Raw genomic sequence first — 26,321 nt, forward strand, 5'->3', positions numbered from 1 at the left:
ATGTTTTTAGCAAAAAAACATGGATCCAACAGGCACAAAGTTACAGTTCTGGTCACTGTACAATCAACAAGTAAATGTTCTGTAGAGCTTAACCAGTCAGTAGCTTTGTAATGCTGTTGTGGGAACATTTATATCCTTAAGTGATGCAAACAATTTTAAATCAGAGAAAAGGAAAAGGAAGTGATAACGTAGTGATATTCTCCTCAGAGCAACCTTGGAACATAAATGAGCAGGCTCATTTTACTTTAAAATTACTGCAACAAAGCAATTTATTTCACTTTATTTTCACACTTTGATGTGCTCCCACTGGAGCTGAAGGTGCCCCTTGAAGTCCTGTTTTTAAGATGGGAGTGATATGGAGAACCCAAACCCACACAACTGCAATCCAATAAAATCCTGCTCCTGTTTTCCTGGGATAAAAGATCACTTTAAGTCCTTTGTTAAAGCAGAGCAACCAAAACCCCAAACCCTGAGTGCTTAATCAGAGGCAGTGGCTGTGCAGCCATTCCCTGCTGAACTTGGAGTCAGGGAAGAGGGAACACAGGGAATAATTTCAGGACTAATAACAGCCATAAAATCCTCCTAGACACACATTTTACATCTGATCAAGTGAGACCTTGCTCTCTGGAGTTGTTGAGTGTTCCTGTTTAGAAATAACATTAAGATCACCTTTGATTTACATCAGAGGCTTGAAGGGTTTCGTTGCTGTCACACCAAATAAGACACAGCTGGCTACATCCCAGAGCTGCACCACTGCTGAGGAAAAGCTGCACACAGAGAGGCTTTTGACAGACAGGCTCTTTAACAGGACTGGAAGCTCCCAAAAAGCTGTGAGGAGTGTGGGTCAGCTGAAAATGCACCAGACAAAAGCTGGGAAACTGGATGAGCACATGGATCCTTCCCTTCCTGTCGTCCCACAGCTGCAGGGCAGAGCACTCAGAGGAGCACAGCCCTTCCTGCTGGCACAGCTCCCACAGGGCTCATCCCTGGAATGCCAGTCCTGCTGAACTGGGGGCAAAGGAGAACTGTGCTGGAAGGGAGCAGAGGGGCACAGCACATCCCTCTGGAACTCCTGTCCCAGGCGGAAAAGCAGATCAACTCTGTCCACAAGTGATGCTATTTCCCTCAAAGGAAACAAAGACCGTCACATCCCCAGAGGGATTCAGCCTAAAAAGTGGCAAACACTCTATGGGGAACATCTTCTGCAAGGAAACATTCACATATTCTGTAAAACTGGAATCAGACTGAGGAGTGCTTTTGTTGCACTCTATGGCATCAGTCTAGAAATTCCCTCAGAACTTAGGGTTGATGTTTAACTAGGAATGGAGAAGTGATTTGATTTGCTGAATGGAATAATACAATCTGTATAGCTTCTTTTGGGTTGTACACTCAGAGGACAAGTGACATTTAATCTGTTCAGGTGTCTAAAATGGCAAAAAGCAATCAGCAAAGTGGCAATCAGGAGCACAAATGTAGAAACCACAGGCAGATTTTCTGTGGCTGAAAAAACACAAGAGCTGGACTAACCCTGGTGTACATTGCCAGACACACCAACACTGAAGCCTTGAAGGTGACATTTCAGATCAGTTCTCCATCTCCCTGCCCAACAGCCAGGGACCACCTGACATTCAGACTGCAGCACTCAGTTAGTGGCTGGAGAATTTGGTGAGGTCCCAAATGGTTTATTAGTCCATGTCACCTCAGCCTGGGCATCCACAAAGGGCACCCAGGGGAAGTTGTTCTCATTCCAACTGGTCATGGTTATAGATGGGCTCTTGCAGACACCAATCCCAATTCCAGGGGCAATCCAGGGGCAAACCAGGTACCACCCACCTAGCTCATGGCCACAAGACCATTATGGGATATTTCTGAAAGTGCTGAGTCTGGCTTAAACCAGAAGGTGTTCCCATTTCCAGGCAGAACAATGGCATTCTGAAGGGAGGGGGCACAGAGAGAGGCCAACCTGGGGCAGCAGCTGGGAAAGAAGAGGGCATTGGCCTGAAAGGTGACACAGCCCAATCCTTTTGTGCCATAAGTCCAGAGGAAAGGACCTGCACCAGAGAACACCCTGTTGGTACTTTATGAACTTTGGACCTTTAAAACCCCTAGGTCAATGATAATTAATTCCATTTAGCACTCACAAACTTGGGATTGGAACCGTTTTATAGCTTCTATCAGCTCCTACCTTGAAGGACAGAACTAGACTATTTTAGCTTTTTGCATCTCATGTAAAATGTTTCCATGCCAAAACAAGATTAAAATTGAAGCACAAAAACTTTGATAAATAACCCTAATATTTGAAAAATCGCAATTTCCAAAGACAGAACCTTATAAAACAATAAACAAGAGCATTTTCTAGTAAAACCAGAAAGTGCTGCTCTGCAACATCCAGCTCTCAAATCTGTCAATGCCCCTGTTTTAATCTGTCTGGGTAACCTCAATTTGGCCTTCTTGTGGCAGGTCTAGGACACAATCTCCATTTCCATGAGTGTTTTCTCTGCCCACGGAGATGAACTGAGCTGGCCAAACACAAGATGCTGCTGTCTGGAGGGTCCCTTGCCTCCTTTGTAGCTCATGCAATGAAAGCAGGTGTTGGGGGTTGGTTCTTTCCCTTTTCCCTCTGTGGAATTTTCTCCACTGTCATGCTGAGGTACCTGTTGACTGGGCCCTCATGGCAGGGGGAGGGAAAAGGGAAATCCCTCGATATTCAAACATCCAGAAGAGGAGAAGGAAGGCTCTGGCTCGGCCCTTTCCCCCCGCGGAGTTCGGATGAGAAGGACGATCGCCGCCTCTGGCCCATCCCTGTCATCCCAGCACCGGGAGCCATCCTCACTGCTGTCGGACCCTGCCCTGCTGCCTTCTCACTGTAACCTGCCACCATCCAGCACTCTGCTGAGCACCAGGACCCACACCGTGAGCAGAGGGCTCTCTCTCCATCTCTCTCTCCCCCTGGGACAGCTCTGCCATCACCCCCAGCCCTCCTGCGGCTCTGCGGGAGCCGCCCGCCCCCAGCACCGGGAACTGCAGCTCAGGGAAAAGGTGCCTGCAGCCAAAAAACACTGGGACTGAGTTACTCTTCTGTTTGTGGGTAATTTCATAGCTGTTGCTGTTCTTGTTTGTCTTGTTAGTTATACTAGTAAAGAACTGTTATTCCTACCCCCATATCTTTGCCTGAGAGCTCCCTTAATTTCAAAATCATAATTTGTAGGAAGGAAGGATCACATTTTTCAGTCCAAAGGGAGACTTCTGCTTTCCTTAGCAAACACCTGTCTTTCAAATTAGGACAGCAGGGTAAGGCAGAAAGAAGTGGGATGTGCTGTAGAGCAGACAACAGAACCGTGCTCTGGAGAATTAGGTTCTTTTCATGTCCCTGCCATAAAGTTTCTATGGGATGTTATATCCATAAATCACTTCAAGCAACTTTGTCTCATATGCTCCTTGACTTGGCTATCCCCTAATGGGTGTCCAAAGCAAAGGACAAATTTCCTGAGCACTCATTGCTGCAGATAAAGTGAATTAAAGTCACTTCCTGGACAACTGAAAAAACCCACAGTTTAACAAACCAACTTCAAACTGAAAATCCCCAGAAGAGTGACAGCCCTTCGTTTTACTCTCAATGTAAATGTCTTTCTGTCATTAAGATGGGGTCATACCATACACTGAAAATAAAATAAATTAGGTGTCTGAAGCACATGGCCACTGCAGAAATAAGTCCTTTTGCAAGACTATTTTTTTTGTGATAGTCAAGCCTTAGGCAGGGAATTTAGAGGGCCAAGAAAGGAGTGAGAGGGAAAAAACAAAGTCTTGCATCACTGAGATGAGCTCAGTGCCTGAACAAAGCAGAGACCTCTTGGACAACCTGTGCGATATGCTGATGTTGATTATTCCCATCATGCATGGAATAAAAAATAATGGTGCTCACCCAAAGGAATTTCTCAAATTCCATGGGTTCCTCTAACCTTGTACCTTCCCTTTACTTTCTGTGCTCTCTGGATATATTTTGAACAAGCTACAGTGCAGCTGTTAGGGAATCTTTCTGTGGATGCATGAAGCATCTCCCAGGACACTCTGACTTTACCAATCTTACTTTATACTTCCTCCATGACAAACAGCTGAATAACTCAAAAAATGTTTTGTAATTGTGTAAAAAAAAATTGTGTAAAATTATTCCATGTCTGGGCAACATGGGAAAAATCAGGCAGCTATTTTCAGTCTGATCCTCTCAAAAGATAGGCAGGGCTTCTTAAAAAAAGAAAATATAATCTTTTGTCACCTGAGAAGGTTCATTTTACAGCCCAGGGGCTGATGTGCAGTTTCTCTTGTGTGGGTAAAGCAGCACACAGGTCCCCCCTTCTCTTTTGGCAGCATTCTAAATTCCATTGCACAGGTTTCTCAGTGGCACCAGGTCCTTGTGACACTGCTCAGGTGACAGTCTGGGGTTCCAGTGTAATGGCTGAGCTGAGGGAGCTGCCACATCCAAGGGGCTCCATATAAATAGGAACAACAATGGAGCAGCAGGAGGATTCTCCAGGAAATAAAATTAATATATTGGTTTTCTGTGTGTCCCTGGCCTTTCCTACAGCCCACACAGCTGTTTGCTTCCTCGAGAATTCCTGTCAAAATCAAGGGCATTCATTTCACATTGAAGCCCAAGCCCTGGCTGGAATCTGCATCCCAGGGATGTAACATCATAAATACCCACTTATTTTTTTCCTCATTCTTAGCAGTGAGGTTGAACACCAAAGTTCAAAGCATCCTTAATTCCAGAATGTTAATGACAGTCCCATCATGAAGCACTGCCTGAGAATACGGGAGAGTTCACAGACCAGTTAAAACCTGTGCTTGCTCTTTAAAACATGATGTTCTAAATGTTGACAGTAATTTATTTCCCATTTTGTTATCAGAGAACAAGAAATCACTCCAGATATTCTTTTAATTTAAATTATTCATTGCTTTTTGATGAATCTCAGCAGTTGTTCGTATTTTAAAAGGCAGTTTGCCTTTGGTTTCAAATTAGAATTTTAAAAATAAAGCGGTGGCTGTCAGGAGATAATAAATGAAATTTCAAGGTTAGGGCATAGAATAATTGCAGACTTCTATCACAAATGCCTGAATTAAACAACCTGTTGCCAGATAGGTTTAGGTGTGACAAGACTGTAGGAAACCATCAAAATGTGAGGTCTTGTCCCTGAGGCAACATCTGCACTTAAAGAGTCACCCCATCAGACATGGGGCAATTAGCAGCAGGTTTAATTAAAGCACTAATAGAAGCTTTTGGAGAATCACAAGTACCTGCCAGACCTCTCCCTAACAAAGGCTTCCATCTTCTCCTCCAGAAGGAGGTGGGAGAGGTTCCAGGAGTGCTGCCTTTGGCAGCTCCAAGCACTGCTGGAAGAGCTCAGAATAATTTCTGACATAAACTATAGGAAATCCCCACCCCCCAAAAAATATTAAAAAAAATAAAATATAAAAATGCAGCCTTCTAATAGCTTTGGGAAGAAGCCAAAGTCCCAATTTCACCTTGTGCTTTCATCTCCAATATCCTGGGAAGTTCTTTTCTATCAGTGGGTTCATTCAAGCTGTTTTCAGCGCCCAGCTGGAACACCTGACTGGGAGGAGATAGGATTGAAAACCAGGTGAAATTTCTGTTTTCACCCCACAGAAAACATGAGGTGGTCATGCTGTGAACCTACCCAAAAATTCAGGGTTCACTCTCATGGAGAAACAGATCCCACCAGGGTGTTCTGACCTTGCTGAACTTTAAGATTTTCCACGTACAACACTCCTTTTCCAGATTTAGATCCCAGGTCTCTGTAATAAAGGGCAATTTTATCCCCAAGATGAACTTTTGGTGACACCAGGGAACTGAGAATTATTCTGCTGTAATGTGCAATGTAAAGAATCATTCTCTAAATTGCATTTTATGACATTCCTCTGCTACAAGTCCCATCTTTATGTATAGATATATACATGTATTTCCAGGAATAATACTGAAATAGGTAGAAGTGGAGGACTAAGCATTTTACTTCTGATCTTATTCCAAGAAAGTGATCTTTTATTTTTTCTGGCTTTTTCATTATAAAGAACATTCAACCACATCACAGCCTCCTCTGTTGGACCTGGTGTGACAGCAGGGGGAGCGTGGGATGAGAAATCCACACACTGGGAGGGAGGCAACACATCTTCACCTGACTGCTTCTTTGAACACTTCCCGTGTTCCTCAAGCAGAAAAATTGTATATTCACATGACACCTCCCCCCCCACAGGAAGGCAGGCAGAGATGCAGTTGGGGCATTTTCAGTGCAGAGCGCTTTGTGAAATGGATGGAGAAGAGGCTGAGGCTCCACATCTGCCCAGCCACGCTGAGCAGGAAGGTGCAGCACCTTCAGATTCTGCAAAACACAGTTCACAAATCCCTGTGCAGAGGCAGGGAAAATAACATGAACCAGTTTGCATTTACTCTCTAGTCACTCTCTTGCAATCAAGTGAAATTTTTTCCTAAACAGCAGCGAACATAGAAATCGGCTGAGTGTCTGGGCTGTGCAGCTGCCAAAATACAGAATTCAGAGGTCAAGGTTCTGTTCCATTTGCAAAACCACCCAAACACTTGGAGGATGCAGACGTTCAAAGGGAATAAATCCATTCCTTGCATGCATCCTGCTGCTCCCTGACTAGCAGGACACTGATTATATCTCATTCCTATCGATCCTGCAGGCAAAATCAAACACGGAAGAATAAAATTCATTTTCCCATATTGTCAACACAGATGTGGTACTTGTGTAGTTTTTCAGATTTGACTAAAAAATAGTCAAATATAAGAATTTATTTGACTATAAAATAGGCTTGGTATATGTTTAGGTTTTTTTTAAAAAAACAAAAATCTACAAATCTTCAGGAGACAGTTAATTTAAAAGACATTTTGTGTTTAAAAATGAGATGAAAGAAGTTATTTCATAAAATTAAACCACTTAATCCCCGGGGTCCCAATGAAAACCTTATTGCTGAGTATGAAAATACATTTTTCCACTTGGAACTAGAATTTTGGAACACACAGAGAGTAATACAGGCTATTATAACACAATTTTAAAACAGAATATTGCTTCAGCTACAGCCACAGGTTAAAGCTCTGAGGATTTTTAGGATGTTCTTCACAATAAATAACTCTGGATGTCGCTGCCTCAACAAATACAATCTCTGATACAACTTATACTTCTGATATATTTATTTTCCAATGAATAGAGCCCTTTAAAAGTCAGCTTTCAATGCCTTTTATCCTTGCTGCATTTATTGAACCTCTGCTGGGAGTGAGAATGTAGAGAAACAAGGATATAAATCAGACTATCCACTGAAGATGTGCCTCGGGCTGCTTGAAGGGGCAGCACTTGTGACAGGCACTGATGTAAAAGTGTTTGGTGTGATGTTGGCCAAGTGAAGCTCAGCTCCTCCAGGCTCCTCTCCAGATGGCAAGAATAGCACAAAAATATCCCTCAGTTATCTCCAAGCAGCCTCAGCTCCAAGGATTTGTGGCTGAGGGTAAAGCTGGGGTGCCTGGCTGAAGAAAATAAAGGAAAAATCCCACTGGATCCAAGCAGCCTGGCACCAACCACGTTACCTAAAATAAATTAGCTTTTTAGCCCCTGCCCCCTGTCCCCAAATGCCTTCTTAGAGAAAAAAAAATAAATTTATCTCTCCCAACTCAGTGAGAAATGCCATTAAATGGGGAACTAAACCCAAACAAAATATGAACTGCGCATTGTGGGGAAGCAGCAAGAAAAATGGTGCGTTTTGGATACAGGAGTGAGTTGGTGTCTGAAGTTTACTACCCAGGGCTTTCTAAACAACACAGCTTCTGAAAGCAAGCCTTCATTAGAGCAGGAAAACACCACTTAAACGGCCAGGCAGAAAATGGCTGAATTAAGCTCTTTTTCCTTCTCTTTTATGGTAGTGATTCTCAAAAGATTCAAAGTAGGTTAGGGGAAGAATAAAACAGCTATGTTTCTAGTGTCTACCTGACAACAGCTTTTGTAGGGGTGAATAATTACATGAAAATCACTTCCTTTCCACCTCTCTTTGGGATTTCTGTGGGTTGCTAGGCAGTCTCTCTGCTACCTTCTGCTAATGTCACTTCCAGAGGGCTGAATACAGCAAATTCATTGGGAGAATGGAAACTCGGGAGAAGAAGGACCTAAAGACTGGGAGTTCTGTTTATTCATTGCTGCCTTTGGAGCCCAGCACTATAGCTGGGATCACTTTACAGGTATTGAAATGCTAATTTCCCAGGGGCTGTTTCCAGCCAAGTACCACCCAGTTAAAATGGGACAGGACCTTCCTCCGTACTGGAGCCATACCAGTTGCATGTTCCTGTGACAGCATCCAATGTGGAAAACCAAGTGCTGGAGCAAAGCAGGCTGAGGATCCTTAAAGGACCTACAGGAGCAATTCTCTTCCTCCCTCTCACTGCTTTCCACAAGTGAAATATTCCTGCAGTCCTTAATCCAAAGTTTAGGGGTATCTTGGTTGCCTTGGTGTGATTCCAAGAGAAGCAACCACAAAGTGCAGTTGTACTTCCCTGAGTAAATCATGACAGTGATCACAGAGAGGAGGGGACAGAAAATCCTGGCACAGGGTGCCCAGACAGCTGTGGCTGTCCCAGGATCCCTGGCAGTGCCCAGGGCCAGGCTGGACACTGGGGCTGGAGCAGCCTGGGGCAGTGGGAGGTGTCCCTGCCATGGCTGGGGTGGCACTGGGTGATCTGCAAGATCCTTTCCAATCCAAACCACTCTGTGATTGTGCATAGGTTAAAAATAAATAAATAAACTTTATCCCTGTCCACTGCAGAGTGCTGGCTGAGAAAACTGGAATGCTTCCTCCAGAGAGCAGGGATGAGGGGCTGTGGGAAGGGCAGCAACCAAACCCAGAGCAGGGTTCTGAGAGGTACAAAAGTGTCTTTGATTTGCACTTTCAGTCTCCTGAGCCTGTGGCTCTCTTTGATTCTGGCCTTATCTGTTTTCATCCTCAAAGTTACCTCACTCGACCTGGCACAACAGGAGACAGGGAAATCCAGAGGCTTTAAATTCACTTTCCTGTCAGCATTTTCTGAGGGCAGGATTCAAACCTCTTGAAATATCTATCAGCTTTCCATTCCTTTAGTTCTGGAGCATATGGAAGGAGATACCTGGGAGTATAAGGTACACAGAATATCCCAGAGATATTATTCATATAAATTCACTTATATCCTTATGATAACATGATTTTTGGGGGAAAAGTATCTAGAACCATTTTGTGTCTGAGTGATGGGAAACAAAACTTGTCTTCAGCACTTAACTTTGGGAAACTGGTAAGCTGGAAATATTTCTGGAAAGGTACAGATATTTAATCACATATTTAATCACAGTATCCCCTTTCAAAAAGGTATCAATAAGAGGCAAAGCATCATTAAATCCCAATATCTCTTTTTCTTCACTTATTCATTTCCCTTAAGTACAAAAGGTTCATGGCAGGAGGATGCTCTGCCTTGTTATTCTGAGGTGTTGTTGGGTATGGAAAGTCACCCCATCCTCTGGGAAGGTAAAATCCCTGACTGCTGAGCATTCCCATGGTCCAGTGTGCTGGAGAGCCCTTTTGCTTTAAAAGCATGAAAATTTTCACCTTCTCCTATTTTTTTAATATATCAAGCTTCAGGCATTTAGAAATAAAAGTTTTATTTTCATTCTGTGTATGATATGGAAAAGCAAAAAGAATAATCACTGCTTTTCTTTCTCTTTTCATATTCCAAGTATTCCATGTATCTTTCATATATTTTCAGTGTTTCAGAGACACCAGAATTCACCAGGTCTTGTAGGCATCATTAATGTCATTTCCTACAAATGATAAATAAAGATGCTCAATTTTTAAAAATAAATGCAGGAAGTGCAGTCAACTAATTTTTAAAATGAGGGTGTTGATTAGAGTTCCACTTTAGTGAAACACTACCAACAAGTGCTGTCAGGATGAGAGATCTGGCAGCTCCCACACCCACCAGAATGCACTCACAGGGGTTTCAAAATATTTACACTTAATTCAGCTGAGGCATTGATGGGAGAGATGACCCTGAGTGATTTCTGCACTGCTCTGAATCTAAACCAAGATGGTTTTAAGGTGTTTATTCTTCAAATATTCTATTTGCGTTATATTTGAAAGCAGGGTGGGTTTGGCTTTTAGGTTTTTCAGGGAGACACAGGAGATTTAACAAAGGCAGGGGGGTTCCATCTCCTCTCACCAAGTTGATCACTTCAAACTATGCAATTTCTATTACAGATCTTCTCAATTGTAATATCCCAGTAACAAAAACCCTCCTTCAGTAGCTTTTTCATTAACTCCTCTTACTTTCTTTAGTGTCTCCTTCAGCCTGAGGAACACTGGAGATGTCAAACACAACATTCAGCACTGATACTTGAAATATTTGCAAAGGGGAAATGTTTTGGTTATGAACATTATTCAAAGATTTCATTCAGAAATGAAGAGGAAAATATACTTCGGTTATATAACATTGGGTGAAATGTTATTTAAACTAATTTCTTTAAAAATAATAATTCTCAGGGATTCTTTTTAAGCCACCTGAAGAATACTTGTCTATAAACTGAACTCCTAACAAAGGGTTTAGAAAGAACAGCTCAAAACAGAAGAAAACAGAGTTATAGAAGCATGAGGATAGGTTATCTTAAATTCTTCCCATTACTGAAAACAGCCTAAACCTTGTATAAATATCTGACACCAAAAGATCCTCCCAGAGTGGGTTCAGTTTGTGTTGGGAAAACAGAACTGCTGCCTTTAGAACAAACCCTCTGCACCACTAAGGAAGGTCACACATCAAAAGCACAGTTTTTTCCCCAAAACACTGCAGTTCCTTCCTTTCAGAGGAGCCTATTTTCTCTCTGTTTCTTATATGAGCAATGAAAATCACTCTCTTGGGGTTTTTCCTGCTCTTCAGGAATCCCCAGTGATTTTCAGTGAGCCCTGAAGATCCCAGACCATTTCAAGTCCTGCAGATTCTACTCAAGCTCCATATTTCACCTCAAACACCTTTCATGTCTAATTCATCACATGCAAATGTCTCTGTGTAAGGTCAACTTACATTTAGCACTGTGCAGTTTTAAAAAACAGAGAAAAGGATGCTCAGAAAAGAATCTGCTGCCTCACTACTGAATGCTTAAATTTTTTTCATTTTTGCATTTCAAATAGATGCAGTTTCTGTGATGTTAGGACACAAAATTCAAAGGAATTTTTCCCATCCATTTCCAGGAGCCTGGATTTTACCTTGTTAGATTTTGCAGAACTGGAATTCATGAAAACAAGAAATGCAACTAAAAGACTATTTTATCAGCTTCTTTTGCTTGCAGGAATATTTCTTAAACTAAATAAAATATGTGAAGAGTTAATATATAAATATATTCTACTACTTTAATGTAGTATTTGGCAAATTATGGGCTCGAGGATGCAATAAGCAGAGTAAAAATTGGAGAAAAAAAATCTCATCCCCTACATTTTAAAGACCTTAAAATTGAGCTGGGTTGGCATAATCAAATGTATGCTACAAATACTCATCTAAATAAAAAAGCAGCCTGCAGGAATATATTTAAATTTTCTAAGCAGTAAATCAAAATTTGTCTCACCAAAGCTTAACTGTGTTCATTAGAGCTTTGTTCTCCCCTGAAAACCCTTAGAGGACAAAGCAATTCCCTGACTGCTAAAAGAACCCTGAAGGTGGCAGTGGGGTATTGGGCCAGTTGGAGAAACTAGGGAAAAATAAACTTATACAGAGACTGTCCCTTGGGTAAACTGTCACAGAGACAGAGAAGTTCCCTGCTGAGATCCCTGCATGACCTCAGGCCACCCGAGGTGTTAATTGTGACTTAGGGTAGCAACAAACACCTCATAACTCCTGATAAAAACAACTTTCTTCAACTGGGCAGTTTTGTCAAGGGATATCAGAGAGTGGTTTGGTTTTGCATACCAATAATACAGTTTTTTCCCCTGGGTTGCATCCTGCAGTGAGCTCTAACAGCTCCACTTAATTCCTGGGATGAGGATGTGATGGGCACCAGCAACCCAGGGCAAGACCAGCCCTGGTGGAAACAGCTCTCCTGAAATGTGTCCTCCATGGTTATACTCTTCTTTTGTTCTTGTTTGTTTGTTCTCACATTTCCTACAGCAGCAGCTCCAGCACTAAAGGCTGTTTGGAACAGTAAAAATTTCATTCCCACTTTCTCAGATCACATCAGATCCCTCCCTCAGTCGTTCCTCAGAGGGCTTGGGGGAGCTGGGGTTGTTCATCCTGGAGAAAAGGAGACTCAGGGGTGACCTTATCACTCCAGAGCGCCTGAAAGGTGGCTGTGCTCAGGTGGGGTTGGTCTCTTTCTCCAGGTAATGACAGAACCAGGGGCACAGTCTTCCCTGTGCCAAGGGAAATAGAGGCTGGGTATTAGGAAACAGTTTTTTACAGAAAGGGTGATCAAGTACTGGAATTGTCTACCCGGAGAGCTGGTGGAGCCACCATCCCTGGATGTGTTTCAAAGAAGACTGGATGTGGCACTCAGTGCTGTGGTCTAGTTGAGGTGTTAGGGCTTGGATGATCATGAAGGTCTCTTCCAGCCTGGTGGTTCTGTGATTCCTCTGTGTTGGGGAAGATGTCCTTGATGCTGAGTTATGTTTTTCCTGCCTGCAGTCTCTGCTCACACACCTCTGTTGTCAGAACCTGCAGCCAGCAGGTGATGGTGAGGAAATCTCTGTGTCCCCTCCCTGGAGAGCAGAGGAACACTCCGCAGAGCACAGTTCCTGGCTCCAGCTGCCACCAAAAACAACCCAAGCCCAAGGGTGAACAGAGTTGGATTTGGCACCGTGGCCCTGCCCAGAGGGCAAGAACAGATTTCCCCTTCTCAGCTACCCTGGCACAGTGCCCTGGGCGGGCACCTCCACGCTGGAGCCCGCCCAGCTCCTGGAATGATGCCACTGGCAGCTGCATTCCAAAAATGAAGAAACCAATGGAGTTTCTATAGCACTAGCAGTGCAGAATTCACCTCGCTCTCCCTCCACAGCCTGCGCCTTCTGTGCCTTCTATACTTGGAACTGGAACCAGCACAGGAGCTGCTGGTAAAGCTTAGAAACTGCAAACAAGAAAGATAAATTCCCCCCAAGAGAGATTATTGTTCCTAAGGGCTTTTTTAAGTGGTCAGCAACCACGTGGTTGAAGGTGAAGGAGGCCTGGTTTTATATTCAAAAACACTTTGGGAAAAATCTGTCACTAAAAACTCTTTAGAGACTTGAGTACATGTGGTTTAAGAAAATCACTGCTGGAAAAATCTCTAGGGAACAACCTCCTGGAAGGTCCTAGGGGACCGGCTGACCATGAGCCAACAGCGTGCCCTGGAGAAAAGACCAGCAAAGACCTGGGCTGAGGATGAGGAAGAGTTACCAGAGATCACCCTGAGGGAGGCGGGTGATCCCTTTCCTCTGCCAAACACGACAAATTCAGTGCTGGGATCCCAGCTCATGAGAAGCAGAGACTTCCCAGAGCCCAGTGAAAGGCTCCAGATATGGTTGGGGGTCTGCTACATCTTGAAAAATGTGAAAGGTTTGAGAGGCTGAGAGAGCTGGCACTGCACGGGTTAGAGGAGAGAGGACTTGGGATTCTTGAGTGTAAATAAATGTGTATAAATAAATACCTGGTGGGAGGGAGTAAAGGACAGGGAATCAGTGTCCTCTCAGAGGTGCTGATAGAAGGACAAGAGGCACAAACTGAAACACAACAAATCCCATCTAAATTTAAGAAAAACTTTTGGAAACAGCAGTAGAACCCTGGAACAGGGTGCCCAGAGAGAGCTTGTGGAGTCACCATCCTAGGAGAGCTCAGAACCTGACTGGACTCCATCTTTGGTGGGGTTTGCAGTGCTGGGCTTATGGTTGGACTCGATGATTTTAAAGGTCTTTTCCAACCCAACTGATCCTGGGGTTGTTCTGCTTGAACCTGCTTTGGGCGGTTCTATTCAAACAGGAATTTTCTGACCTGCTGCCATTCGCTTTGGTTTACTTTAATACACTTTAAATTCCACTTTATTTTACAGCAGGGACACAGAGAGTGCCCCAGCAGAGTGGACATTCCAGGACAGGGAACGTCCCAGTGAAAGCTGGACAGAAACCAGCCAGAACCCCAAGTTAAATCTGGACTCTTGTGTTTAACAGTCCACAATTGGCCCATCCGTAATTAATTGAATTAATTGATACTTTCAGCCTCCCACATCCTCCAGCAGCAAGTTCCACCATTTAGTCATTCATTGTGTGAAAAAGCACATTCTGTTGTATTTCTCTAAACCCACTACATCTCCATTTTTATAGACTTTTGCCAAAGCCAAGGCAGGGTTCCAGGAGGACCTCCTGAGTTCCTGGCTGAGTGCCACCCAAACAGGGAATGGTGCCTTGGCTGTGGAATCGGGAGGGCTGAGCTCCATTTCCAGGTCTGACAGTGTCTAGAAGCCTTTTTTCTTTATTTTTTGTTGCCTTTGCACAGAAAAAAAAAAAACAACCAGTGACTGTTGAGTGTAGAGTGCCCTACACTTCTATTTAATGAGAATCACAAATAAATGCAAATCTCTGAACAGCCATTCCACATATTCAATTTTCTACAATATCACCAAAAACTGTGGCTCAGCTTCCAGTTATTATCCACTAAGTAATTCTATTATATTTGATTTATTAAAAAACCCCACAATTTATTGCCCAAAGACCAAAAAGCAAAAGGGAAAATGTTTTTAATTTAACAGAAATGTCTCTAGAAAAATCCCTCAACTAAACCCGGTGTTTAATAAACCCTTAAAAAGACTAAGTGACAACTTCTGACCCACCATTGCATCACACAGAGGAAAACTTTGTTGAAGGCTGTGTTGATTTCATGCTGCCCACAGAACAGTCTAAATATTGCCCTTCACAAGCAGAATAAAAACTGAGTGCTTAGGCAGAACAAACACTAAAGACACAAGAGTTAATTATTTTTCTAAAGTAACCTCAAAACAGAGAAATGAAATCTGGGGCAACACACTGCTTCAAATATCGGTAGTGACAATACAGGTCAACAATCCAAAAGGACAGATGGGAAGTATTCAATTCTATTCCCATTTAATCCCATTTCAGTCACTCAGCCTTCCTCAAAGCTACTGATGTGGATAATCCCATGCTAACTCAGCAAAAACTGGCCCAGACAACTGTGAAAATCCATAAAGTTAACCTAGAGCATTAACCACTTTATTAAAACATCCTTTTTCATTTGAGAACCATCATTTTCAGTTTCATAAGATTTAATAGAATGGAAAGGATTGAAATTACTATCAAGACATGGAAATAAAACCATTTTTTCACTTTAGCTGCAAGGGATATTCGTTTAGCTATAAACACATAACAAAAACGTGTTCAGCCAATGCAGAGGTCACACACTGTCCTTTTTTTATTGTTGCCAAAACGAGATGTTTGGGGAAAGATTACAGCAACAAATCCCACTTTTAATCTGGGCAGTTAAAATGCATCCTAATTCCAATGGCTGGAGCACAATGCCATGGAGTGCTCCCCAAGGGTGGCTTTATCTTCCCAGTGTCCCACGGGGAGCCTGGGAATCCCAGCCCCTCTGCTCCCCTGCCCCTGGCTGGGTGCACAACAGGTCAGGGACACCTCGAGGAGCAGCCAGGGATGGAAAACCAACCAATGTCTGCAAGCACCACTTGAGGGTGGATGGATGTGTCCCCTCTGAGCACAGCAAACCCAAATGAGTTCCACCAGCACTCGTCTCCCTCTGTCAGAACAGCTCCAGGCAGCAAAAGCAGGAATCCACCCAGGCCACCTCATCACTAAAGCCTCAGCAGATCAATTCTGTGGCAGCACAAGCAGTGAACTGTTTCAGAATCCACTGCAGTGACGTCCTCTGAAATGTAGGTCACAAGACCTTACACGTTTATTTACTGCAGCCTCAAAGACTCCAAATTCACAAATACAAACTCTTCTTCTTTTTTCTTGTAGCCTCAACCTTGAAGTATGAAATTATAAAGTATTGAACAAGAAACAGTCATTACTCTGGCATTGTATAGAATTGTAAAATAATTAAATCAGCTTTAAATTCATCTTTCCCCATACTCCCAGCTCTTTTGGTGGGAATTCCACAAGCACAGCTACCGAGGGTATGGGACCGCACCCCCCGGGAAGGAATTTGGGGTGGCACTTAAGGACAAACAGGGATTTTGTGGCTGAATGAGCAGAGCAGGGCAGCCCTGCAGAGATGATAACTCAGGGTGACCCAGCTCCCTCTGCCTCAGAGTTAATTGCTGGCGAATGGCGGCTGGAATTTGCTTGGAACCAAACCAAGAGCTTGGCACCCACCCAGGATTATGTGCCAAGAACCTCCCAGATTACTCCAGCAAGCTCAGAGCAACAATTTGTCCAGTCAATCTCTGATTTTAAGAATTAATTCTCTTTTTTTTTTTTTAAAGACGCATTTGGGATTTGTGGTTTTTCTCAGTTACAAGGCACTGAGAGTTCCCCTGAGAGTTTAGGGAATTTCACATTCCCAGGTAAGGAGCTACTGACAGCACCCAGGCAGAAAAATCACAATGAGCTCCACAGATAATTTTTATAAATAAATACAAGGACGGATCAAAAAAGACAAAGCAATAAAGCAAATCTGGTTTAGACCTTCAGGCACAAGCTTGTGTTCTCTTCCCTGTGACAGATCTGCCTGGGCAAAGTTAATTCTGTAAACAAATGAAGCACTGCTCATGTCCTGGGCTTGTTTTAAAGGCTTATCTGAAGTATTCCAAGAGCTGATTTAGGGGTGGTTCCAACCCAAAACCATCCTTGGTGTGGCATCTGTCCCTCAGAATCACTCCTTGGATGTTCCCCCTCCATGTGAAGGACCTTTGGCTTCTGTCTGATCCCTCCAACCTACAGCACTCCCCACACATAATGGAAAAAAGACAAAAAGGGACTGTGGTTTGGCTTCTTTCTTTCCCATTCTCACTTGCTGCCAGCTCACTTGCCTTCTTCAGCTCTATATTTTGGAAATATGCACTCATCTCTTACTTTTATTTGCATATATATGGCCATGGAACTAAAGTAAAAATTTAAGCCAGAACATAAAATTAAACAACCCCCTCCCAAAAAAACCAACAAAAAACAACCAACCAAACTAACAAAAAAAAAAAAAAAAACAACAAAAAAACCCCACCTAAGTTACTTAAAAACAACTTAAATCTGCAGGTAATAAAAGTTACAGAAATACAAAAATACATTTACCAGCAATATACCTGTACTGAAAATCATTGTCTGCTCAGTGTCCGAACGCACAAGAAAGTCAAAAAAGCCCTGTGTTATTTAATTTCTGCCTGATTCACTCAAGCTGAGGCATCTCTGCTCTGGCTCTTTGGCATTCCCAGTGTTCCACAGGACCAGGGCAAAGAGCAATTTCTAGGACTGATGATTTATAGGAACCAAGCCCCACTTCCAAGACACGTTTCCCTCCCCATGCTGGAAGAACAAGCCCTGTTCAATCCCACGACCCTGGACCACCGTACTTTGTTGTGAAGATTAAATTACCAAAGAGATAATTTAAATCTGTAATCCTTCCTCCTCTGCCACATTTCCTGCCTTCATAACCAGTAACTCACTGAGGGCTGCTTCCCCCAATAGATTTTTTGGTGCTGCCATCATTTCCCACCTCTGTTGAGCTTCTCTTCATGGCTGGATTAACAAACTCCCTGAGTCCCCCAGGCTGGAAAGCACCAGGAGCTTTTTGTGAGCATCCCCCAGAGTGCCCATGTTGTTTTATTATTTTACACAGAGGTTTTCAGAGCATTTTAAAAGCCTGAGTTGTTTTCAGAGTGGCAGGAGCCATGTACCCAACCAGTGAATTTTAGTAAACAAGCCACTCAACATTCACTGGAATTCTGCTGTGAGCCTGGGTGTTTTTCAAGAGAGCTGGCCGGTGGAAAACCTTGCATTTATGCCACAGAGCTGGCAGAAACATAAAGTAAAACTCAGATCAAGACCAAAAAAGTGCTAGGATAAAAAAAATACCATTTAGAAACCGTATTCAGGACCTTGCTTCTTGACATTCGGGCCTACTGAAAGTACTGACAATGATCAAATGCTTAATTTTGCAAAAGAATGAAGCTTCAATTTAATTTTATTTGCAAATTTGTGCGAAACATAAAAGCATTTTGCCAAAAACTGGAAGGTTATTTTGAGAAGCAAAATGCTGGTGCTCCATTTTTTAAATGAAGCATTTACTTTTTAATTCCTAAGCAAGATTTTCTTTTGAAATGTAATAATAAATAAAAATAAATAATTAAAATGTTAAAAATAATTTTAAAAGCTCTGGTCTGTGTGAAATGTTTTCTGTTCTCTCTGTTAAAATATCAGTGCAAACATAACTTGAGTGCAGAATCACCAAGAACCAGATCCCATTTCCCATTTTTTAGGGGTTCAGCTGCACTTTTTGATTCAGGTATTCTCTGGAATTGACCACAAACAAGTGAGAAATCAGTGAATCCTTAGCCCAAACTGCACCCATATCTGCAGATTTCCTGCCAAATTTGTAACACATTTTCTCAATCCATTTCATTCCCTCTCTGGTTGTGACACCCAAAAATTTTTCCTCTTTTTTCCTTATTTACAGACCTAAATTGCAGCAGCAGTGTGGGGCTGGCCCCAGAGGGACAAAGCCCATTTTATTTTCTCTGTTCCACAGTGACATCAAAAGCTGTTCCTGCAGCCAGGATTCTGGGAAAAGCTCACTTTACTGAGTCTCAGTTTTTAAAGCAGCCACCAATAAAAATCCATCTGGGAAAATCTGTTTGCATGTGGAAACTGAGACTATGCACACAGCTAAGGAAGGTTTTTCTTAAAATATCCATGATCTTTATAGGAATTCCTGTATTACAAAGTTTTCTTGGATTTAATGTTAACACATGGAAATTTCTCTCTTTAAAGACTCATTTCAGAGGAAAGAATACGAGGCCACATAATACACCACAGCCAAATGTGAAATTAGGAAAACATTGATTTCCCATCCTGTCATTTATCCTCACAGGCAGTTTTGGTGATGTAGCATTAGTGTGAATATGTGGGTGTGTGTTTTATCAAACAGAAGCAAGAAACAACAGTGTAATGGGAGGTAAAGAGCTAAAATTGGGACAACAATCTAAGAAATAATTGAACAGCCTATGCCAACCCTACACCAACACGGTGCAGTTTCTTTATCCACCAGGGAGGAAGAGGCAGCAATGCAGTAAATCCCATATTTAAGCACAAATGGCACATAAATTTCAGTGGATACCAGAATCATGGCAGTAAATCCTGAGGGAAGCCCCTTTCCAGCCTCACGCCAACCCCAGAGCGTGGCATGTTTGGGGGTGCACACTCTACTTTTCAGCAGATGTTTGCCCAGCCCTCTTTTTATTGGGTTATTTTGAGAGTTCAGCTGTTACTCCAGTTCTAGGGCGGAAATAAAAATTTTTAGTTTCAGAAATGCCAGGGGGATTAGAAAGCATTTTTTTGTGCAGGTCTTGAAAGAATAATCCTTAGGAGCAATCAACATTTTAAAGAGCAAATTCCAGATTTTCTGCAATAAGCACATCATTCCACTGGTGTAGTAATCTTATCTTTTCCTTTTCTCTCTCATTCCTGGGAAATAACAGGATTAAGAAGAATCCTACTAGCAATTCTTAAAATAGCTCTATATTTCCAGTGCCTCTATTTATAAGGCATCATAAACCCACTTGTATCACAGAAATAACATGGGAGATTCATTTGCTTCACTTACTGACTCCCCCCACTGTGTGCAAGCTCCCTTATTATTTCCTCATTAATACCCATCTGTCACTTAGCATTTTATTTTACCAATTCTGAATTCCATCTGAAAGATGAACTTATAACAACAGCTTTTCTCTGCTTGAAGACTGGACTTCTAAAGTAGCTGACAGAGTGAAGTCATTGATGTTATTTGTAATCCCTTAAATGTTCCAATTTGGGCAAAAACCGCTCTTTAAGTTTCTCTTGTATTTCTTTTCAGGTTCCATCATGAAAGCAGTGGGAGATCTCTGGCTGTCATGCCCACACTCCGAGTTAATGTGTGGATCCTGTCTCCCTCCAGTGGCAACTGCACCAGCCATAAAATCTGATATTGGAGTGCAATTAAAGCCTCTGAAACTCAGATGATGCCTCTCCATTGCCACGACTGCTAAGGGGCTGCAGGGACAGCTGGAGGAGATTCCCTGTGGCTCAGAAATCCCAGAGAAATTCCAAAATGAGCCCATTCTTTCAACAAGTCTCTTCACAGTGCCCAAACCTGCTCAGCTTGCTGTAGCTTGTGTAGCAAGGGCAAGAAATACAGGGAGAAACCATGGGGGGAAGGAGGCAAATTATGTGGTCAGGGCTTGAAATAACATCCCAGAGCCGTAGCTGGAGTTCAGAAAGCACATTTGCCACATAAAATTAACAGTCACAACACTGTGCTGTAATAAATGAACCAGAGTTGTCCGGTGAGCTATGAAAAGGTGAGTTATGTGCATTGACACACCCCAAAAGCTTGGAATTGTGTGGAATTTATTGGAAAGTTTGGAAGTGTGTGGAACTTATTGGAAAGTTTGGAAGTGTGTGGAATTTAGACTGAGCCTTTCCCACCGAATAATTAAATTTACCCAAAACCTTTCCACTTAATTTTTGCACTTAAATATTCCCAAAACATTTGCACAATATAAAAACTGCTGCTCCAGGCATCTCAGAGTTATTTTCTGCCCCAGGAGAAGGTCCTGGGAGTTCCATCCCATTCTTTTGGAAGGCGTGTTGCCAAGCAGATTCCTGCCAAAGAACGGGATGCAGCTGCCTTGGAGCAGTGAAGATGCAATGTGCTCCCAGGCTGGCCCTTCAGGGATGATTTGGGGAAAATGGGGAATCCATCCCAAGAGGGATTTCTGGCCTTGTTCAACACCTCTGCCCTTTCACTGCATTTGGGATTTGTTGCTCTCTCTACTCTTTAAAGCCACGTAATCTGTAGTACAAAATCTGCAGGACGTATTAAATTAAATAATTCCTCATTGGGGCGGTTATAATTGCATTATAGGAAAAATAGCTCTATGCATCACACTGGGCTGTATCCTTGAATTTAACTCCTAACAATTTCAAACCTCAGGAGTTTGTAACGATGGTACAAACAGCAGACCTGAAGAACAATTACTTCTTTTCCCACATTAAATTTGAAAAGTTTGGGCGGGGATTCCTACCTAACAGCAGTACAAGAGCCTCACCTCCAGCAGCAAGACTTTTTCCTTTTACTTAGAGAAAAGGTTGAAATTTAGATTGTTGATTGTTCAAAGGTCCAGGTAAAGGGGCAGCTGTAGTTATACATATAATAAATTCAACTGAGGATTTTCATCCTTGCAGCCTTTGTATGGATTTCTGACTTTTACTCATTTTAATTTACTGCACCTCATGCCTGGTTCAGACTATGAATACCTGCTGAGGGAAACAATCCAGACAATTGGCAGGAAGTGGGAGGAAAAAGAGCAAATTCCATACCCTTGGCAGAACTGCACGAGTGTGATAGGAGCTGGACATCTTCCTCCTCTCATTGTTACTATTTTTTCCCAGTTAATTTCTTTTTAAAAAATTGCTTCCCAAACTCTTGTAAAAGTCAAAAATGCAGTAAATCACTGAAGGGTTTAGTGATTTATCAGTGCCAAAATTCTGGTAAGATTTCGGGTGCTTGACCTGTCTCTGAACCATTTTTCCAAGTACTATCCTTAGAAACTCACCATACAGTACTGAAGAAATCCTATGGAGCAGTTTCTCATTCCACTGCAAGTTTTTCACGTGGGGAATCATGGACTCATTAAGGTTGGAAAAGAACTCCAAGGTTATTACCTTGTCACCTTTCAAAAAAATAAAAGCATCCAAAAATTCTCCAGCAATCAGAGATAAATTCATTGCCAAGATCTGAAAATTCCAAGGTCTCTATTGTAAGGATCAGCTGGTTGAAATGCAGGACAGGTCTGAAATCCACTACTCAGCAACCTGGATTTTCTGAGCATGAGAGCACCCAAAAATGAAATTACAATTTCTTTAACTACCATTTATTTTTTAGAGAAACAGAGCCCAACATTAATGTTTGAATGCAGCAGTTTGCTCCATTCTCAGAGGCAGAAAAGAGGATTTTCCTCTGCCTTAGAAAAAAGTTTCACTGGCCTCGAGGTGGCGATAGGATTGTGGATTCCGGGGCTGCAAATCCTAAAATTGAATCAATCTGCATTATTTCTTCTTCCTGGAGCAACTCAGCCTCCCTAAATCTTGGAAATAAAAAAGTTAAGGGAAGAGACTTTCCCAAATGCTTTTGCAGTTTGGGTTTTCAGATCAGGATTTAAGGAAATATCACCTCCACACGGGGGTATTCCCAAACTTCTCTCACCTGTATGTATATTGTAATTAGACTAATTGGAAAGCAATTGTTTGCAGTTTTAGTGAGCAGCATCTTTTTAAAAAACTATTGTTATTCATGTGCTGAAACAGATTCATGTCATGTTAAGGAGGGGAAAACCACCACAATAAATTCATGCTAATACGAAAACTAAGGAAATGTAATGAAAAAATACAATTTCCAGAGGGGAAAAACACCTTATGTGCATTTATTTTAGTGTCTTTCTACCAGAAAAATAAGTGTTTACTACTATGAAAGAGATGTTCTAACATTCCCTTTTTCTCTACAACCACGCATGAAAATGCCTGAATGCCACACAGGAAAAAGCAATTTTGTGATCCAGAGGGCAATGTAAGGAGGAGATGGATCTTAGCAGTATAAAAGCTACCCAGAGTAAGTGTGTTTTCAGGTTAAGCTGATTCTTACTGATGTGCATTCATGTTATGATATTCATTTTCAAGAAGGAAAATACAGTGGGCTTCAATCCAATCAGCCAAATCTCAATGCCAAGGAAATTTATGGGGAAAGTCCTTCTGGAAGCCATTTCCCACTTGTCACCTGCACATCCCAGCTGCCTAAAAGTGAATTCTCCTGGCTGAGCGACCAAAGAATTGCAGAAATATTTCTGCCATCACAACTCTTACTGTAATTTGAATGTTTCCCCCTTGCAAATAAAAGAGCTGAGAAAGCTGAAATCAATTTACCTGCCATGGCTCTGATTTTCCTGTACCTGATTAATTTGGCTTCGTTCCTCAAGCTCAAAATTCACATCAGAGTTTATAAGAGATGAGGTGCAACCTGTACTCTTTCCACAGAGAAATGGAAATTTGTCCAAGATTTTGGAAATCAGCTGTTCAGAGGTGTGTGCAGCTGTTGCTGTGTTGATAGTTGCTCTTGATAGATGCTTATGTTCAACAAAACGATTCACAGCTTTAAAATTTAAAAAAAAAAGAACCAGCAACTTGGCCAATTTTTAGCATAGAAACACACAATAAACAAGAAAGCTTTATTTTCCTCCCCTTTTTAACAACCTGCTGTTAGAGCAGGGGTTAAATTGGAGTGGTTTTCCATAGGATTATCCATGCTGTTACTTCCTCACCCATCAAACTGCTACATCTGCTACTCCCTAAACTTCTTCCAGGCATGAATGTTTGCAAAATCCTCTTACAAAGAGGCAAATGTTTTGTCCAGAAAGGCTCACTGAGCGCCACACACAAGTACAATCACATAGTGAGTGCCTTAAATCAGTCCAGGGACAAGCAGAACCACATTCTGAGTCAGGCCTGCACACAAACCCCATAACAATCCCATTAACTTGCTGAAGCACTACTTTTGTGGGAGTTAACACTCAGCAAAGATCCCTTATTTAAGCCATAAACAGCACCTGTATCTTGCAGATTAGGGCAGAGGGCTATCTTTCAAGCCAATTTGAGCATGAAGATTATTGAGACCTTTTTGTTGATGAAGGAAAACACTTCTGAGGCTTAAATAGAGCTCTGGAGTGTTCCAGCTTCCACTGATGCAAAACGAAGTAATTGGTGTGAGCTCTACACATGCTCAGGACAAAAACTGGCATTTTCAGAGTGAGAGGACTGAGTCTGCTGGAGAGATAGAACATAAAAATGAAATGGAGACCACTGCCCTTGGAAGCTGAGGGGAGCTGCAAGGATGAATAGCTGCTCACAAAGCTTTTACCCACCATGGAATGCAAATTGCACAAAAACAAAAGAGTCCAGAACTTCAAACTGAAGTGAGCCTTGAAGAGAAACTTGATTTATTTAATCCCCAGTAAACACAGCTGGCTGTGGGTCTCAAATACCTCTCTCCTAATGCAGACCCAGCACCCTCCCTGAAATATTATTGAAACAGTCCTGCAACTGAAGAGGAAAACAAATTCTGCTGGTACACATGATTTATGCTTTGGCATTAGGGAGTAAATCCACTGAAATGAGTAAACATGGAAACTGGAAGCACAAACCTCCAGGCAGTTTCATTTGTGCTCCCTGGCAAAAAGCTCTAGAGCCAATTGACAAGAGGTTTAGGGAGTGGGGAAGGTTATCCTAATATGTGTGGGTTTGAACATTGAATTCTACATTTCCATAAAATGGAGAATGCCTACGTATCCATCTTACTACCATTACAAGTTACACTAAAGCTGAACCAAAGGCTATTTTAAAAATAAAACTAGTTGTGCCAAATTCTAGTTTTAAGTCTCAAGAACTAAGTGACTAGAGATTGTACCCACTAGCCTGAAAGCTTTCTTCAAGTATTGAATTAATTATTCTCAATAACATATTTCAATTTTGGTGGAATGACAGGGTTTTTTTCCAAACCCAATGAATACTCCAGTTCAATTACCTGCATTGGTGTTCACTATCTCTGTTACAGCACATTTTACTTCAGCTTCTTTCTACTAAAAGGTGTTTAAAATACAGCTGAAGGACAAGAACTGTCAGCGAAAGTCTCCCTGAGCCTGAGGAGTATTTGGCTCCTCAAAGCATTCCCAAAAGGAATTCAGGCTCCCATGCTGGGACAAACAGACACAACCACCTGTCTCCAGGGCTTTGTGCTTCCCAGGCTGCTCCCACCAGCTCATGGGCTTTGCAAACTGTCCTGGACACGATAATGTCTTTACAAGTGGCACCAGGATAGTAAATAGGCATATAAACCCTCCTTGGAGCTGCCAATAATGTCCCTTAAGCTGCCAGTAATGTCCTTTAAGCTGGCGTGCCCTCCCTCAATGACAAACACAACAAGGGTGTCAGTGGCACGTGGGAAATCCACAGGCAGGGCAAAATCCTGTTAAGAGCCTCTGGAAAAGCACGGGGCAAGGGAAGGAACCAGCTCTTAAACAGCAGGACTGACCCCTGTTCAGAGGAGGAGTTCAGTTCTCCTGGGAGGAAAGGCTGGGAGAGCTGGGATTGCTCACCTGGACAGGAGAGGCTTTGGGGTCACTGAACTGTGACCTTGCAGTGCCTGAAGGGGCTGCAGGAGAGATGGAAAGGGACTGGGGACAAGGGATGGAGGGACAGGACATGGAATGGCTCCCAGTGCCAGAGGGCAGGGCTGGATGGGATATTGGGAATTAGGAATTGTTCCCTGGCAGGGTGGGCAGGCCCTGGCACAGGGTGCCCAGAGCAGCTGGGGCTGCCCCTGGATCCCTGGCAGTGCCCAGGGCCAGGTTGGACACTGGGGCTGGGAGCAGCCTGGGGCAGTGGAAGGAGTCCCTGCCCATGGCAGGGGTGGCACTGGAGGATCTGTAGGATCCCTCCCAGCGCAAACCATTCCATAACTGCACACAGACACTGCAAGTGGAGCACAGCCCAGGGTGTGGCACAAGATCAGGGTCACCAGCTCCAGCTGGGCAGAACAGAGCACTGCCACCCCTGTGCTCCTTCAACAGGGCAGACAGGTCCTTGTCCTGGCACCTGGGGCTGAGCTGGAGCCACCCTGGATTGCTGGATTCACTGCAGACTGAGCCTGCTGGAAAGTGCAAACTGGGAGTGTGCCAGAGAATCCTGGTTTTCCCTCTGTCCCAGGGCTCATTCCTCAGGTGACCTGGGGCCATCTCTGCTGGAGGTGCAGAATTCCACAGCCAGCACTAGCACTTCCACAGCCCTTTCACTTCCCACCCCTGTTGGCACACAACACAAATATTGTCAAGTCCAAAAGACACAACAAGATCAAATTTTCATCTAAATTTTTCAATCTTTTAAAATAATCTTTTTCTTTCCATTTTGTTTTTATTTGGTTGGTTGTCTTTTTTTTTTCTGTAGAAATGCTATTTGTTTAAAGAAAATGTTACAGCTATTTCAGATGCCCCAAGAAAATTACCTGA

General features: G+C 42.7%; 1 protein-coding gene across 1 annotated transcript in view; it reads right to left on the bottom strand.

The window, feature by feature from the left end:
• SLC6A11 (solute carrier family 6 member 11) overlaps positions 1 to 26,321 on the bottom strand; it is an 84,495-nt gene that overhangs the window by 15,334 nt on the left and 42,840 nt on the right. The gene's annotated exons all lie outside the window — the stretch shown is intronic.

Source organism: Cinclus cinclus, chromosome 12 (genome assembly GCF_963662255.1).
Source record: "Cinclus cinclus chromosome 12, bCinCin1.1, whole genome shotgun sequence".
NCBI lineage: Eukaryota > Metazoa > Chordata > Aves > Passeriformes > Cinclidae > Cinclus > Cinclus cinclus.